This window comes from Ursus americanus, chromosome 3 (genome assembly GCF_024610735.1).
Source record: "Ursus americanus isolate L20-20 chromosome 3, mUrsAme1.1.p, whole genome shotgun sequence".
NCBI lineage: Eukaryota > Metazoa > Chordata > Mammalia > Carnivora > Ursidae > Ursus > Ursus americanus.
The window spans coordinates 7,219,877-7,236,712 of record NC_142129.1 but is presented as its reverse complement, the minus strand read 5'-3'; positions in this window follow the sequence as shown (position 1 = coordinate 7,236,712).

The window sequence follows — 16,836 nt, the reverse complement described above, 5'->3', positions numbered from 1 at the left end:
TGTTGACACAAGGTCTGGAAGGAAACCTTTCAAAATGCAGTATAAATATATATTATCTGTGTGTGTGTAATCAGTATCACATTACTTGTGAAATTAAATATGTTCTTTTTAAAAGCACTTATAGGGATGCCTGGGTGGCTCAGTCGGTTAAGCATCTGCCTCCAGCACAGGTCATGGTTCCAGGGTCCTGGGATTGAGCCCCACATTGGGGCTCCCAGCTCAGCAGGGAGCCTGCTTCTCCCTCTCCCCCCTGCTCTTGCACTCTCGCTATCTCTGTCTCTTTCAAATAAATAAAGGAGATCTTTTAAAAAAATAAATAAAAGCATTTATAGTATAGCAATAGAAGTTCATTCAATAGCAAAACATTATCAAGTTGGAAAGATCCTTGTTCTTTCTTTATCCTTAAATCTCACTGATTTAGTTATGGGTAACAGCAGGTTTGGAGACCACTGTGCCAAAGGTCAGAATAGTTTCATAACTATCTCCAAGATCCCTAAAATTGGTTGTTAGTATAGAGAGGCTGACTGTTAAGTCATGGAACTCGCCCCTGGCGTGTCCCTCCAGCTGCCATTTAACTGTTGGGCTATGTTTATGGGTCAGTTTGAACATGTGCTTCCCTCTTTGAAGCATCCCTAGAGAAATGACCTATGGGGAAATAATCCTCCCCATGTAGATATTGTCCAGGCGATCTGTGACATCATTACAGATCCAGGCACTTAGGTTAGCTGTCACATGCCAAGTATATATGGTCAGAAAACAGTACACTGAGACCAGGCAGCTGCCCATCTCCATACCCTGCACAATGAGTCTTATGATTGATCTGAGCAGGGAATTAGACCATGTGGGATGAAACAATCTCTTATATGTGCTTGGAGAACTCAGAAGTGGTCCTGACTACCATCTCATGGTTACGACAGAAGGGGAGAAAGCTGGAGGCACCTGGGTGGCTCGGTCAGTTGGGAGCCCAGCTCTTGGTTTCAGCTCAGGTCGTGATCTCAGGGTCAGGAGATGGAGCCCCGAATCGGCCCTGTTCTCAGTGTGGAGTCTGCTTGTGATTTGCTCCCTCTCTCCTTTTCCCTCTGCTCCTCCCTGCCCCCTCTAAAATAAATAAATAAATAAATAAATAAATAAATAAATAAATAAATAAATAAATAAAACCTTTTTGAAAGGGGGGGGAGCTGAAGCTTTCAAAAATAAAAGAATTCATTTTCAGAAATATCTGCTTCTTCAGCCAAACACTATTGTAGCCAGAGATACACACACCTGCATGTAATTTTCTATCCTACATTTTATTTATTTATTTATTTATTTTTAAGATTTTTTATTTATTTATGTGACAGAGAGACAGCCAGCGAGAGAGGGAACACAGCAGGGGAGAGGGAGAGGAAGAAGCAGGCTCCCAGCCGAGGAGCCCGACGTGGGACTCGATCCCTGAACGCCAGGATCACGCCCTGAGCCGAAGGCAGACGCTTATTGACTGCGCTACCCAGGCGCCCCTCTATCCTACATTTTAAACTTAATATTGCATCATAATCGTTTTTCCCACCCTGTTACCTTGTCTTCTGAGGGAACTTTGCTTTCACTTGAAGGCTCTGCCTTAACTAAGAAAATTAGAGATGGAAAGGAGGTCCAAAACCCACACTCAGAACTCCTTTCGCTGTTCAGGCTGCTGCTGGAGAATGCCTGCCATACTCCTTAAATTCCTTTTAGGCACGGCTGAGACACCGTGCTCAGATTCTATCCCTACCTTTCAGAGGATAATGCTACGTCAGCAGCTGCAACTTTTATTGCATCTTCCAATAACCTTGAGTACTGACTGCTTTTGCTCTGATTCAAAATAGGGAAATGTTCACACATATACGGGTGGCCAACCATTGAAAATAAGGCCACGCTGACATTTTTGCAGGACGTTGTCTGTGACAAGACATTCTTTTCAAGTTTGCAGAAATAGGTAATGGCACAGTCATTTCATTGTTAAGCCAATGGTCTTGGCCACCATTTCTCATTGTTCTAAAGTGAGAAATTCTTTTTTTTAAAGATTTTATTTATTTATTCCGGAGGAGGAGGAGCAGAGGGAGAGGGACAAGCAGGGTCAGGACCCTGAGATCGTGACCTGAACTGAAACCAAGAGCCAGACACTCAGCCACTCAACTGACTGAGCCACGCAGGAGGCCCTAAGATGAAGGAATTCTTTTTTTTTTTTTAAGATTTTATTTTATTTTTGAGAGAGAGAGCGAGCGAGCGAGTGAGCATGAGCCAGGAGGAGGCGCAGAAGGAGAAACAGACTCCCTGCTGAGCAGGGAGCTCAATGTGGGACTGGACCCTAAGACCCTGTGATCATGACCGGAGCCGAAGGCAGACCCTTAAGCCACCCAGGTGCCCAAGGTGAAGGAATTCTTAAGATGTTTTTAGATTCAAACTAAGATTTTTCCCTTAGTATTCAAATTTCATTGTCACCAAATGCTAGAAGGTTCTAGGCATTTGGTAGCTGTTACTAAAAAGACATTATTGGTGTTTGTGGAAATTAAACAGTAAAACTTCCATCAAAGACATAATACATTTATATTAGAAACAAAAAATATTTACTGTATTTGTTGTGAAAGGGCAGTAGAGGCTCTGGAGTCAGACTACATGATCTTGAGGTTAGACCCTTCTCCTTTATTTACTCATTCAGTATTTATTAAGTACCTACTATGTGCCAAGGAGTTATCGGTGTGCAATCTTCCATATGTTTTATAATATCTTATGCTATATTAAAGTGCATTTTTAAAATTTCAAACTCCTGTTGTTCATTACAAATATATGGAAGTACAATCGATTTTTTTGTATTGACCTTGAATACTGCAACCTTGCTAAACTCACAATAGTTTTGGTAGCTTTGCTGTAGATTCCGTAGGATTTTCTACATAAATCATATTCTCTGCAAATAAAGACACTTTACTTTTTTCCATTGTAGATGCCTTTCATTTATCTGGCTTTCCTTATTTCACTGGCCAGAACCTCCAATACAATGTTGAAAAGAAGTAGTAAGAGTGGATATCCTTGCCTTGTTCCTGATCTTAGGGAAGTAATTCAGTCTTTCCCATTGCATAAATTGTTAGCTGTAGATTTTTAGTAGATGCTCTTTGTCAGGTTGAGGGGGTTCCCTTCTGATTCTTGTTTTCTGAAAGGTTTTTAAATTAGGAATGGATAACATGGTTTGTCTTCTTTAGTCTGTTCATATAGATTATTATATTGATTGATTTTCAACAGTTAAACCAACTGCTGAATCCCTGAGACAAACTGCACTTGGTCATGATGTATTATCATTTTTATATTGTTGGATTTGTTTACTAAAATTCTACTGAGTTTATACATCTATGTATGGATGCCTTTATTATTCTTCTCTTGTTCGATTTTTGTCTGGCTTTGATACCACATAATGTTGGCTTCATAGAATGAATTGGGAAGTACTCTCCCTCTCAGTTTTCTGGAAGAGTTTGTGTAAAATTGATATATTTTTCTTTCTGAAATGTTTGGTACAATTTTCTAGTGAGATTTTCTTTGTGGGAAAGATTATAACCATAAATTCAATTTCTTTAATAGGTATATAGGGCTATTCAGGTCATCTATTTCTTCTTGGGTGAGCTTTGGTAGTAGTGGGAATTTCCCTATTTCACATAAATTGTCAAATTTATTGGCATAAAGTTCATAGTATTCTTTTCTTACATGTTAGTAACTGTAGAATCTGTAGTGAGGTCACCTCTCATTGCTGATGTTGATAATTTTTGTCTTCTCTCTTTTTTTATTAGTCTGGTAGGCTTGTAAATTTTATTGGCCTCCTCAAAGAACCAGTTTTTGGTTGCATTGATTTTTTCTTTATCCTTTTCTTGTTTTCTGTTTCACTGATTTCAGCTCTGATCTTTATTTCCTTTTTTCAGCTTACTTTAGGTTTTATTTACCTTTTTTCCCTCCAGTCTCTTAAGATGGAAGCCGAGGTCATGGCTTTGTGGCCTTTCTTCTCTTCTAATATAGGCATTTTGTGCTACAAACTTCCCTCTAATTATGGCTTTAGACAATGAATTAGGCAGGTGGAGATGGTGGATACAGGAGGGTCTACACAGGAATTAGAACACACAGGATGGGAAACATGATACAGCTCAGATACATAATGAGAGGTACTCTATGCAAGGGGAGACCATGCAAAACCTAGAACATGGAGAATTTGGGGGAAAGGCAGATTATTTAGTATAGCCAAGGTGACAGGAGGTGCAGCAAGGAATGAAGCTGGAGAAGAGGAAGCCAGATAATAAAAGGCTTTGGCCTGAGGGCAATAAAGAGTGAGTGAAGAATTTTAAGTAGGAGAGTAGCATGATAGTATTTGCATTCTATAAAGATACTCTGGTGGTCATGTGGAGGAAGAAGTACCTACAGTCAGATACACCGGGTTGAAGGTGGTCTTGTGCTAATCCTGGTGAGAGATGGCAGTGAGGGTGGGGATGAAGCCGAGAGACGAGAGTGATAGCAGAGAGCTAAAATTAGTGTGAAAGTGATGACTGACAGAGATGTATCGGGCAGAGGAAAGCAGAGTCAGTAGGACAGCTAGCGGTGCCACTGAGCGAGATAGGGAAAGACAAGGAGGAACATGTGTATTGACAGGCAGGGACTAGGGTGGGAATGAGGCTGGGAACAATTCCAATTTGGGGAATGTTAAGTTTAAGATGCCTGTTAGGCGTCTGAGTAGAGATATATAGTAGGCAAGTGTGTACATGCGTTTGGAGCTTAGGACAAATCCCTGGCCCAGAGATGAGTTGGCTACAGCCAGTATATGAAGGGTAAGTGAAGCACTGTGAGGGGGTGAATGACCCATGGAGAATGTGTGGAGTGAGAAGAAAGTGGAGGATGGCACTTGGGAGAACAATATCTCAGGGATCGTCATAAGATACAAGAGAGGTAAGAGTGATCATTTTGTTATGAAAGAGAAAAGTTTCATGAAAGAGAGAACAATAAGACAAGGAGCACAACAATGTCTATGAGATTTATCAACAGAGCAGTAGTGTGGACTCTTCATGAGGTATTTAAAAATAGTAATACGTATTATTTATAGAACACTTGAAAACTACAAGAAGATATAAAGAAATATAAGAAGGAAAAAAAATCCATAGGCCACCTACCCAAACACTACTACTGTGAATCTTGTGGTTATCTCCTTCCTTTTTTTTCTATCAGTGTGCATACACATTACACACACCCACATGTCCACATTCTCTTGTACAAAAATGAGATACTAGGGGCGCCTGGCTGGCTCAGTCAGTACAGCATGTGACTCTTGAGCTCAGGGTCATGAATTCAAGCCCAACGTTGCGCATGGAGCCTACATTAAAAAAAATGAGATACTATCTATATCATCTTGGGGGTTGTATTGTTTTTCTTTTTCCATTAACATTATATTTGATGCATCTTCCCCCACTTATGTGGGTACTTTAAAATAATTGGATATAATAGGGAAATAGAGGCAAGACATGATTTTCTTTTTTTGGAAAGAAAAACCACTTTATTTTTAATAATTTCTTTTTTAATTAATTAATTAACTAATTTTTAAAAGATAGTCACAGGGTGATGTTTTATTTAAAGCCAGAGTCTTTTATGAAATGAAAAAAAAGATTTAATTTGAAGTCCAAGGAAAACATAATAATCCCTTTAAGCACATCTTTGGGTGGTTTACTCAAAGAAGAGACCTAAGATGATGTTATCCTGATGGGTACAATACAAACACTATCTTTTTTTTTTTTTTTTAAGATTTTATTTTATTTATTTGACAGAGAGAGACAGCCAGCAAGAGAGGGAACAAGCAGGGGGAGTGGGAGAGGAAGAAGCAGGCTCCCAGCGGAGCAGGGAGCCCGATGTTGGCCTTGATCCCAGGACACTGGGATTGTGACCTGAGCCGAAGGCAGACGCTTAACGACTGATCCACCCAGGCGCCCTGATACAAACACTATCTTGAATGAATAATATCAGGCTGAACTTTCAAACTGTCAGTAGGCAAAGCTGTATTTTTCAAAATGTAGTAGATCCATAAGAAAAACCATTTTAAAGAAAAATTTTTAAAAATCTTCCTTCTGGGATGCCTGGGTGGCTCAGTTGTTAAGCGTCTGCCTTCGGCTCAGGTCATGATCCCAGGGCCCTGGAATCGAGCCCCGCGTTGGGCTCCCTGCTCAGCGGGAAGCCTGCTTCTCCCTCTCCCACTCCTCCTGCTGGTGTTCCCTCTCTCGCTGGCTGTCTCTCTCTGTCAAATAAATAAATAAAATCTTAAAAAAAAATAAAATAAAATAAAAAATCTTCCTTCTAAAGGTAAAGCTACTCAGAGATGAGATGCATTACCTTATCCACATCACTCCGGTGAATATCCAGCTGAGCTAACTAGTCGCTAAGAGGGAAAAAAAAAAACCTATATGAGGATATGATAATTTTTAATGAGGGGAAGACTTTGGGCATTGGCAAAGCTAGAGTTGAACCATTTGAACCCCTTACGTGGATGGGTGCAGTAAATTAGGTGGCTTACTATTTACTGTAGTATCAGGGCCACGTAATTTCCTGACTTAGAGTATGGGGAGAAGCACACTAAGACAAGTGCTTGCGGAATGCTAACTGCGGGGCAGACATCCAGTGAGGCCCAGGGATAGAGTGGTGACCATAATTACGGTCACTTCCCTTATGAAATTTATGAACTTGGGAAATTAGTGATCTTTGAGCACTACATGACAGGCACTCTGCTGAGCATTTCTGGATGCTTCCCCCCCCCACTTAAATCCCACAATAACCCTATGGCCTGAGCATTGTCTTTCTCCTCATCTTACAGAGATCAAACTGAGACTTGAAGAGCCTGTTTATTGACCTCCCAGGTCACACTGCTATTAACTGTCAGAACATATGACAAGTAATACAGGATATGAAGCTTCTGACTCCAGCATCCCTGGTTTTAACTGCCTCTCTGTGATCTCTGACATTTTATTTTTTATTTTACTTATTTATTTAAGATTTTATTTGTTTATTTGAGAGAGAGAGCATGGAGGGGAAGGGGGGAGGGAGAGGGATAAGCAGACTCCGTGCTGAGCTCAAGCCTGACATGGGGCTTGATCTCACCACCCAGAGATCACAACCCCAGCTGAAACCAGGAGTCTGTGGCTTAACCGAGTACGCCACCCAGGTGCCCCCTGCTATTTCATAAATGAGTAGGTCTTATCATCTACTCTTCTTGAACATTTGTAAAGACGTCGTGGAGAAACCTCAGGGCCCCTGCTGCCCTCAGCTGAGGAAGCACTGTTCCTGTTGGATCTAAGGGAATGCAAACGCGGGATCACACCACAGAGAGATGATGTGAATGGTGCCCCTGTCGTGGTCCATCTGGGCTGCCATCACAGGATTCCACAGACTGGCTGGCTGAGGAACGACAGAAGCTTATTTCTCACAGTGCAGAGGATGCAAGTCTGAGACCAAGGCTCTGGCAGATTCCACGTCTGGGGAGGAAGGCTTCCGGGGTCGTAGACGCCATCCTCTCACTGTGTCCTGGAGTGTGTGGTATCGGAATGGGCCAGGGCGCTCTCTGGGGTCTCTTTTATAAGGACACTAGTCTCTTCCTGAGGTCTCCCCCCTCATGACCTAATCACCTCCCAAAGGTGGGCTTCCTAAAACCATCACCGTGGGCATTAGGATTTAACATATGAAATGGGGGGAGAGGCATAGACATTCAGTCAATAACATACTCCTTTGAGTAGGGCAATCCCTGGCTCTGTGTTTTCTTTTCTTTTTTTTTTTTTTTAAAGATTTTATTTATTTATTTGACAGAGAGAGACAGCCAGCGAGAGAGGGAACACAGCAGGGGAGTAGGAGAGGAAGAAGCAGGCTCCTAGCGGAGGAGCCTGATGTGGGACTCGATCCCAGAATGCTGGGATCACGCCCTGAGCCGAAGGCAGACGCTTAACGACTGTGCCACCCAGGCACCCCTGGCTCTGTCTTTTCTGAAGCAAGGGAGAAAAGCAAGGTTCCCTGTGAAAGGAAGGGATTTTGCAGTCTTGCCATCTAGTGCTCAAACCTAATACACACTCTGTAGGTGGTATTTTTACATAATCTCTAAAGAATTCTGTTGAAAAAATAAATCTATAGCCATAGGCTTGACGCACTAAGTCACCCCACTCAGGGATTTGGTCCATCACGTTATTCTCACTATTCTGGTGAGATGTCCACTTGAGCTAATTAGCTACTGATAGCCAGTAAAGAAACCCATCTGAGTTTATGGTCATTTCCAGTGAGGGAAGTCTTTCGCCACTGGTAAATGAGAAAGTTAAATTCACAAGCTTGATGTTCCTTGATATTTTAATATGGAATGATTTATTGTGGCTTTTTTTAAATCACAAAAGTAGGGGCACCTGGGTGGCTCAGTCGGGTAAGCAGCTGACTCTTGGCTTTAGCTCAGGTCATGATCTCAGGGTCATGGGATTGAACCCTGTGTCTGGCTCTGTGCTCAGCTCGGAGTCTGCTTGAGATTCTCTCTCTGCTCCTCCCCCTTCTCTCTCTCTCTCAAATAAATAAAATAAAATAAAATAAAATAAAATAAAATAAAATAAAATAAAATAAAATAAAATAAAATAAATCTTTAAAAAAAATAAAACTGCAGAAGCTTGTACACCTGAAACAAATGTAACATAGTGCGTCAACTGTACTTTAATATTAAAAAAAGAAAAAAACTTCTCACACACAAAAAAATATGGTGATTCAGGGCAACCTCTCAGGTCCCCTCCCTCTTCAGGAGCTTTATACTATCACTTTACTATCGCTCAATAAACCTTGCTTTGCTGCCCACCAAAAAATAATAATAATAATAATAATAATAATAATAATAATAATAATGGTGATTTAAGTCCTATAGATATTTCACTTATGTGGTTTTAAGCAGCACGCAATAGCTGGTAATTTTTAAAAATCAGCATCATGTTTTGATCTTCTAAAAAAACTGTAGAAGCATTTAGGTGAATTACATTAAATTGTTATAAAAGCTGATTTCATTGTCATTGTATGAAAAGCTTTAAAGAGAAACATATTCTGTAGGTGTTTAGTTCTTGAATGAGCTACAGTTTCTCCAGTTGGTCAATCAAAATATTCTGAAGTTCCTTGGAGACTTTTGGATAAGCCATCTTATTTCTGCTGTATAACTATATGGGGATCATAAAACAATAAGCTCTCTTTCATTTTCACAGCACTTGGATATATCGATGAAAGTAACTTTGTTTGTAAACAAAATGAGATTTAAATTTTAAGTTCGACATTTGTACCTTGTATGTAAGGAAATTATTATCAACCATGTTAAAGGTGAAACATGGACAGGTTAAGGTTATCAAACATCTGTTATTAATTATGTTTTACGAAGCACAGCACAATTGGACAACATACATGCTTCAGAAAGCTTTGTATAACTTGAAAGAAAGAAAAGGTTTTTTTTGTACAGTGTTGTATTTTTTAATGATTTTTTGCCAACCGTACTGAAATTCCAGCAAGACAAAGGGAGTATCTTAGGCTGGTACATTTTGATCTGGGGAGCTATAGGTTTTAAATATTTTTATTTTATTTATTTGTCAGAGAGAGAGCACACACGCACAAGCAGGGGGAGCAGCAGGCGGAGGGAGAAGCAGGCGCCCTGCAGAGCAAGGTACCTGATGTGGGACTTGATCCGAAGGCAGAAGCTTAACCAACTGAGCCACCCAGGCATCCCTGGAGAGCTGTCGGTTTTGTTCGCCAGGTCTCTGGGTAGAATCCTTGCATGTGTAATTCTGGAGATGGATCTGTCCGTATCCTCATATACGTAAGTAACATGAGTAGTTGTTCAGTCAGTCTTTGCACAGAACTCTTCCCTTGCCTTTGAAAATCTGTGTATTCTGTACTACGGCTACCTGATCTTCTCCAAAGCACCTGTGGAGGAGAAGGTGACTTCTCCATTCTAGGACCTAAGTAAGTTCTAGCAACAAGGATTCAGCTCCCCGAACCTCAGGGAGGTTGTTAACTTTGTCCCCAGATTATTATTGGCATTGATCCTGAAAACATACTTGATATACCAAGGTTTAAGCCTGTCATAATAAGGACACCAGGAAGTCCAGGATCATTAAACAGCCCATGACTTGGCAGATACCCTATAAAGGCAGAGAGAAAACAGAACCAGACACGTCAGGTCCTCTCAACTGTGTTACTGTCACATCTTCAGTGTGTTACTGGTGCCAAAGGGAAACTTTGGGGCAAGGCTCATTCTACTTTCATAACTAAAGGCAAAAACATTTTTTACAAAGAGGACATAATTGAGAGAGGAGTCTAGGAAAAGGATAAAAGAGCTTCTTGAATGAAGAGAGTTCTCTGAGAAACAGCTCTGTTTTCCAAGGAACCCTGTATCGGCTGAGGCACATGATACCTGGATATGGCCAGTGGTGTTCTCAAACGAACAGATGTCAAGGGATCAAACCGAGTTAGGTGTTAAGGCAGGAAGTAGTCTGTGCTATTATCATGGAGCAGATTTAGTTTTTATTACAGAAAGGTCTTGAAGGCTGAAATCAGAGAATTCTCTATACTGCTAAGTTCAGGAGAGAACAATACTGGGCAGTGAGAAAGGGGTCACCTCAGGTTCCAAACTTGTCCAGTATCTGATTAGGTAATCTAACAGGGCACTTCAAGTCCCACCTTTGGGGCTTACAGCTTTATTTTGATACCTATAGAACCATCTCCATGACTCAGACCAACATCACCTAAGATACAATATGCAAAATTCCCATCTTATGTATTAGTTTAAAAAATCTATTTGACAGGGACACGTGGGTGGCTTAGTCAGTCGAGCATCCAGCTCTTGATTTCAGCTTAGGCCATGATCTCAGGGTGGTGACATCAGGATTGTGAAATCGAGTCCTGCATTGGGCTCCGCACTCAGCTTGGAGTCTGCTTGTCCTCTCTCTGCTCCTCCCCCACCGCCCTACTCCAAAACAAACAAACAAACAAAATCTTTTTTTTGGCCTGTTGTTTGTTTGTTTGTTTATATTATGTTATCTTAGTCACCATACAGTACTTCATTAGTTTTTGATGCAGTGTTCCATGATTCATTGTTTGCTTATAACAACCAGTGCTCCATGCGATACGTGCCCTCCTTAATACCCATTACCGGGCTAACCCATGCCCCTGCCCCCCAAAATAAATAAAATCTTTAAAAAAAGCTATTTGACAGTTTAGAACTCTCATTAAATTGGTGAATAACCCGATGTCTTTCACTCTCAGACTAGGGGAGATAACTGTGTATGCTAACAGGTTGTTCTTTCCCAAAGAAACCTAGTGATCTTTTTGAAGATCGTGGTTTATTTGCTTCTCTGAAATAAAGCCAGAAGTGAAACCAAAATAAAATGTTTTGCAGAATCTTCTTTTGTGATGTGGCCTATGTAACTTCAACAGTCTACTGAACGTTTAAACTTCTCAGAGATCAGTTGCAGATACCCCAAACATTAAAAAACAAAAACAAAACAAAAACTACAGTCTATGTCCATGGTTCTAAATGTAAATTATAATTTTGACCATGGCACATATATGATATGATGATATATCGTATGTGTGAAAAAGCATCAACTCTACCTTCAGCTTATCTCTAGAGATAAAGTCCTGGTCACATCTTAGGGTTTTTGTCCTATTTTTGATATCAGCTTTATAAATCAATCCGTGAACAAACCAGCATCTCTTATTCCTGTCTAGAAGAGCAATGTGCTCTCTCCTCTAGTTCAGTCACTTTCGTGAACCCCAAAGCTGCCACCATGACAAGGAGACTAAGAAAAGGGACTCGTATAACCTCTCTGCAGTGTCTCAGATGTTGGAGCTCTTACCCCCAAACCAGCCATGCTCTCACGCTCTTCAAACCCACCTGCTCACCAGTGTGGGAGTTTACCGCCTTTTCTCTCTCCTTTCCTCTCCATCCCCAAACGGCAGGTGGCTCTCACCCCACTTCAGTCTGGGATATGGAGTCCGGTTTGGGACTATCAGAGCCTGCACAGAGAGGCCACCAGGAGGTGGATTCGTTTCCTCCAACTTTAGGTCCAAAAGCACCTTCCGGGGTGCTGGAATTCCCATATTTTACCAACTGCACAAGATACTGGGAGAGAGACAATCAAAACGAAAAGCTAACAACAGCCTGAGGACCCAGTGGTGCCAGGAAGGGAAACTAAAACCATGGGCACTCCAGGGATGTAACCTTCACTTGGAAGGTGGCACACTTCCCACGCGACCAAGCAGCCCAGTGTGGTGTATGCGATACGGTATTCAGGGTTGTAGTAGAAATACCGCCCCAGGAGAGACGCTGTCAGGCATACTCGGCAGCATCTAACCCAAGTGACAGGACTATTCTGCTCAAAACCAAAGGGCAGTTCCAGCTGTTCTCTAAGAGGCTGGACAGCACGGTCCCGGAAAGGAGTGGAGGAAATGGCTGGGTGTAGTTTCAGAAGCAGATGCCAGGAGACCGTGAGGAATCTGGCGCGTGGTCCGGGAGAGACTGAGGGAGGGGCGCAGCTGTCTCATGTGTGGATTTTTTTTTAAACTTTTTATTTAAGTAAACTCTACACCCAACGTGGGGCTCGAACTCAGGACCCCAAGATCAAGCGTTGCATGCTCTACCGACTGAGCCAGCCAGGCGCCCCTGATGTGAGTCTCAACTGTCTCCTTCCGAAACCTGCCTTCTTTCATAGCCCACACACGGACCCCTTGGTGGAAAAGGAACATGCCTTTCCTCCTTGGCTCTGTTAGCCTACCCAGCCTGCACTTTATCAACTTCTAGTCTGCTTGGGCAGCAGCCGTCCCCTTGTCATGGGGTAGAGACTCAGCTGAGATGTCAGTTTCTCTGCGACAGCTTTCCGGGCCCCTCCAGTTCCAGTCAAGTGTCCTTCCCGTGTGCTGCCCTCCCACTGGCGCTTTCCCTCTGGGCTGGCGCTCATTCCACTTTACTGCCCATGAATTCCTCCTTCTGCCCACGAGACCGGCCATATCAGTGCCTGTCGCATGCATAGGGCTGCTTTCCCTCCTGCTGCTGTCCTTTCTCCTGGTGCTTTCCAAACATCAGCTCGTGGCTGTCATGCTTTGCTGTTGATGTTTATGATCCCAGTGAACTACTCCAAATGTTTTTTAAAGATCTATTTATTTATTTGAGACAGAGAGAGAGCACGTGCGAGCAGGGGTAGGGGCAGAGGGAGAGAGATCGAATCTCAAGCAGACTCCCTGCTGAGCATGGAGCCCGATGATGCGGGGCTCAATCTCACCACCCTGAGATCATGATCTGAGCCGAAATCAAGAGAGAGACGCTCAACTGACTGAGTCACCCACTTCTCATTTAATAGAATTAGAGTCACCCTTACTGAAATGACTCCCAAATCTATAACTCTAGACTCACTTTCGGGGATTAATTTCAGTCATATATCCACTTGCATATTACATTATCTCCTGTATATTTTTTCCACTTCCACATTGATTCGTTTTGTCAGCTAAACCATTTCCATGAACTGTGTCACCGCCTTCTCCTTGCCTTCCTCCTTCTCTTCCCTTCCTTTCCCGAACCATTCCGTTCCAAAATGATTAAATGGAGCCCAGTAAGGTAAGCATCCACACCAGCGGGGGAATGGGAGGGAGTGGGGTGCCTGGAGCAGAGCATCAGAGCTGCAGGGGGAGGGCAAGGAGGGCATCTGCTCAGGGCAGGGAGTGGCAGTGGCCATGTGAGATGGGTTACATACAGGGGGACTGGTCAGATAAATAAATATATGAAGAATAATGGGCTCAAAGCTTCTTACTGTCTCAGATAGAGTTACAAATATGAGAAGCGACAAAACTTGAAAGGACACTGTGGTGTCAGAATGAAATTGGCAGTATTGCCGGGCAGTCATTTTTAAAAAGGGAAAGAGAAATAAGTGCACATGTAAACATGTGTGTGTTATACATAGGCATATCCTCTCTCAAGCCACTACGAGACGGCCTGGGAGTAGCAAAACTCAAACAGCAATGAGCACACATAACACCAGATCTTGGCTTCTATTCCACTGTCTGCTACAAGGAACCAGGGCTCCTCGTGGAAATGTCCGGCTCCAGAGCTCCAACGGGGAAAACAGAAGATGTGCCCGAAACAACTTGTGCCAGAGAACAAAGGAAGTTGCTCAAGAGTGATGGGAACAGGTCAAAAGGACACAGAAGCCTGTGTAAGGGGGCCCCCACAGGCCAAACTTGGGATAGAGCATCACAATAAATACTGGTAGGAAAAGGGGTGCCTGGGTGGCATAGTCGTTAAGCATCTGCCTTCGGCTCAGGGCGTGATCCCGGCGTTCTGGGATCGAGCCCCACATCAGGCTCCTCCGCTGGGAGCCTGCTTCTTCCTCTCCCACTCCCCCTGCTTGTGTTCCCTCTCTCGCTGGCTGTCTCTCTCTGTCAAATAAATAAATAAATAAAATCTTAAAAAAAAATACTGGCAGGAAAGGATTATAAACCACTGGATAAAATAAGAATAAAATAGGAAACTGTGAGTCCATACAGATATAAAATATAGCTAAACTGGGACGCCTGTGTGGCTCAGTTGGTTTAGCGTCTGCCTTCAGCTCTGGTCCTGACCTCAGGGTCCTGGGATGGAGCCCCGCATTGGGCTCTCCGCTCCACAGGGAGTCCGCTTCTCCCTCTCACTCTCCCTTTGTGCTAGCGCTCTCTCAAGTAAATAAATAAAATTTAAAAAAATATATATAGCCAAATAAATGAAAAATCTGATGAGGAATGGGATATTTACATGGTTTCGAAGTACGTCCCCACAAAAGCACCACATATTTAATAATTACAAAGAAGAAAAAAGCAACTTCACCATGGAGAAGTCTGGCAGGTACTACCTTAAATAAGTGACCAAGGTGAGCATCATCGGTAACGGAATGAATTGAAATCACGTGCTGCCCAACAAGACGCAGTGAGAACACAGCATCACTGCCTGGCTATCCTTCCACAGGCAAATAACCTGACCCTACCCCTGAAGACACACCAGGCACACCTCCATTCTACAAAACAACTGTCCTGTATTCTTGAAAGTATAAGGGTCCTGACAGCCTAAAGCTGTCTCTCACTCTTTTTTTTTCCAGAAACTTACTGGAGGCCGAAACAAGCAAGCTGCAGCACCTGAATATTCTTTCTACCTCCCAAGTCCCCAGCTACACACGAGTAGGTACATGGTCTGAGCCCCAAGATTCAACAGGTGACGGTTACTACCTGGTGAAGACTGTCAGTGTCTCAGACCAGGACACTCATTACTGCCTTCCATTCTACTTTCTCTCTGCAGCCAATTCCACATTTTAGTCTCTATTACTTGCAAACCCCCTTCTGTCAGCAATTCCCGCGTCTCTTGGGACTCTATTTTGTAAGAGGAAACTCAACTCCAGGCATTTGAAACAAGAGGGAGATGTTTCTGGTTCGCATAACTGAAGAGCCAGGGGTGGCATAAGTTCAGGCATAGTTTAATCCAGGGCTCAAATAAGGTGAACAGGAAGAGGTTTCCCGGTCTCTCAGTTCTGCTTCCAAACGTTGGTTGAGCAATTCTTGGGGTCACATCCTTCCTCATTCCTACCCAGCAGGCAAGAGGGTGTTTTTCCCCACGTAAGTTATTCTCATTGAATAAAAAAGTTATGACATGATTTTCAAATAGCAAAATTGCAGGCATTTTCTCTTTTCTTCCTGCATGAAAACTCTAATGGGCTGGAGAAAGGGGATAGTTTCCCATACAGTTACGTTCTTTCATTCTTATGTGGATCCCTTACTGAATCACTGCTGAATCTTCAACAGCACGTGACTCAAAAATAAATATATGTGACCTTAAAAGTCATTGGAGGGGTGGGTCAGGGAATCCTACTGATTAAGAAGCGTGATGTCACAATCGAGTCTGGCCAAGCAGCAAACGGAAAGGATGGATGAATTGCTGAGACTTGCTTGGTCTTTGATTTCATGAATTACTCTTAAATTTTCAACAAAAACACATCAGGCCTAGAAAGATCAATCTCATAGATTACATGTGTGAAAAGTCCCTTCTTTTTTTTCTTGAGAGAGAGACAGAGCACATGTGGGGGGATGGGGAGAGGGGAGGGGCAGAGAGAGAGAGAGAGAACCCCAAGCAGGCTCCACGTCGAACATGGATCCCAATGCAGGGCTCAATCTCACAACCCTGAGATCATAACCCAAGCCAAAATCAAGAGTCGGCCGCTTAAACAGCTGAGTTACCCCGGTGCCCCGTGAAAAGTTCCTTCTTACGCTCATCCAGATTCTCCTTCTCCTGTGCTTAGAAACAGATGGCTACATCATCAAAGGACACTGCCACCTGGTCCCACAAACACACCTGCTTTAGACTCAGGACAGCTTCATACCTGTCCTCATCAGAAATGTTTAGAAACCTTCTACCTTCGTTCATATCGGATAAGGGGTTCTGACATGGATCCTGAGAAGCCAGACTTTTCAATATGTAAGACAGGCAAGGCTTTGGTGACATAATTCCAGAAAGAGCTTGTGATGATGCTGTTGGTCCTCCTTCTACAAGTTAACATACACGTCACACAAAACGGATGTACACTCTGGCAGAGGTGGAATATTTAATACATAGGTTTCTTGTTTCATAAGAAGAACGTGTGTGTCATGGGGGGATTCCTAAGGGAGTCAGTCAGTGAAACGGCCACAGACACTCATTTCTAACTGCAGAAACACAACCTGAAGTGGATCGTTTGATTCAATTAAATGAACATTTGAGTACATACCATAGGACACAGTAACATACTTGAGGATGTAGTCATGTCA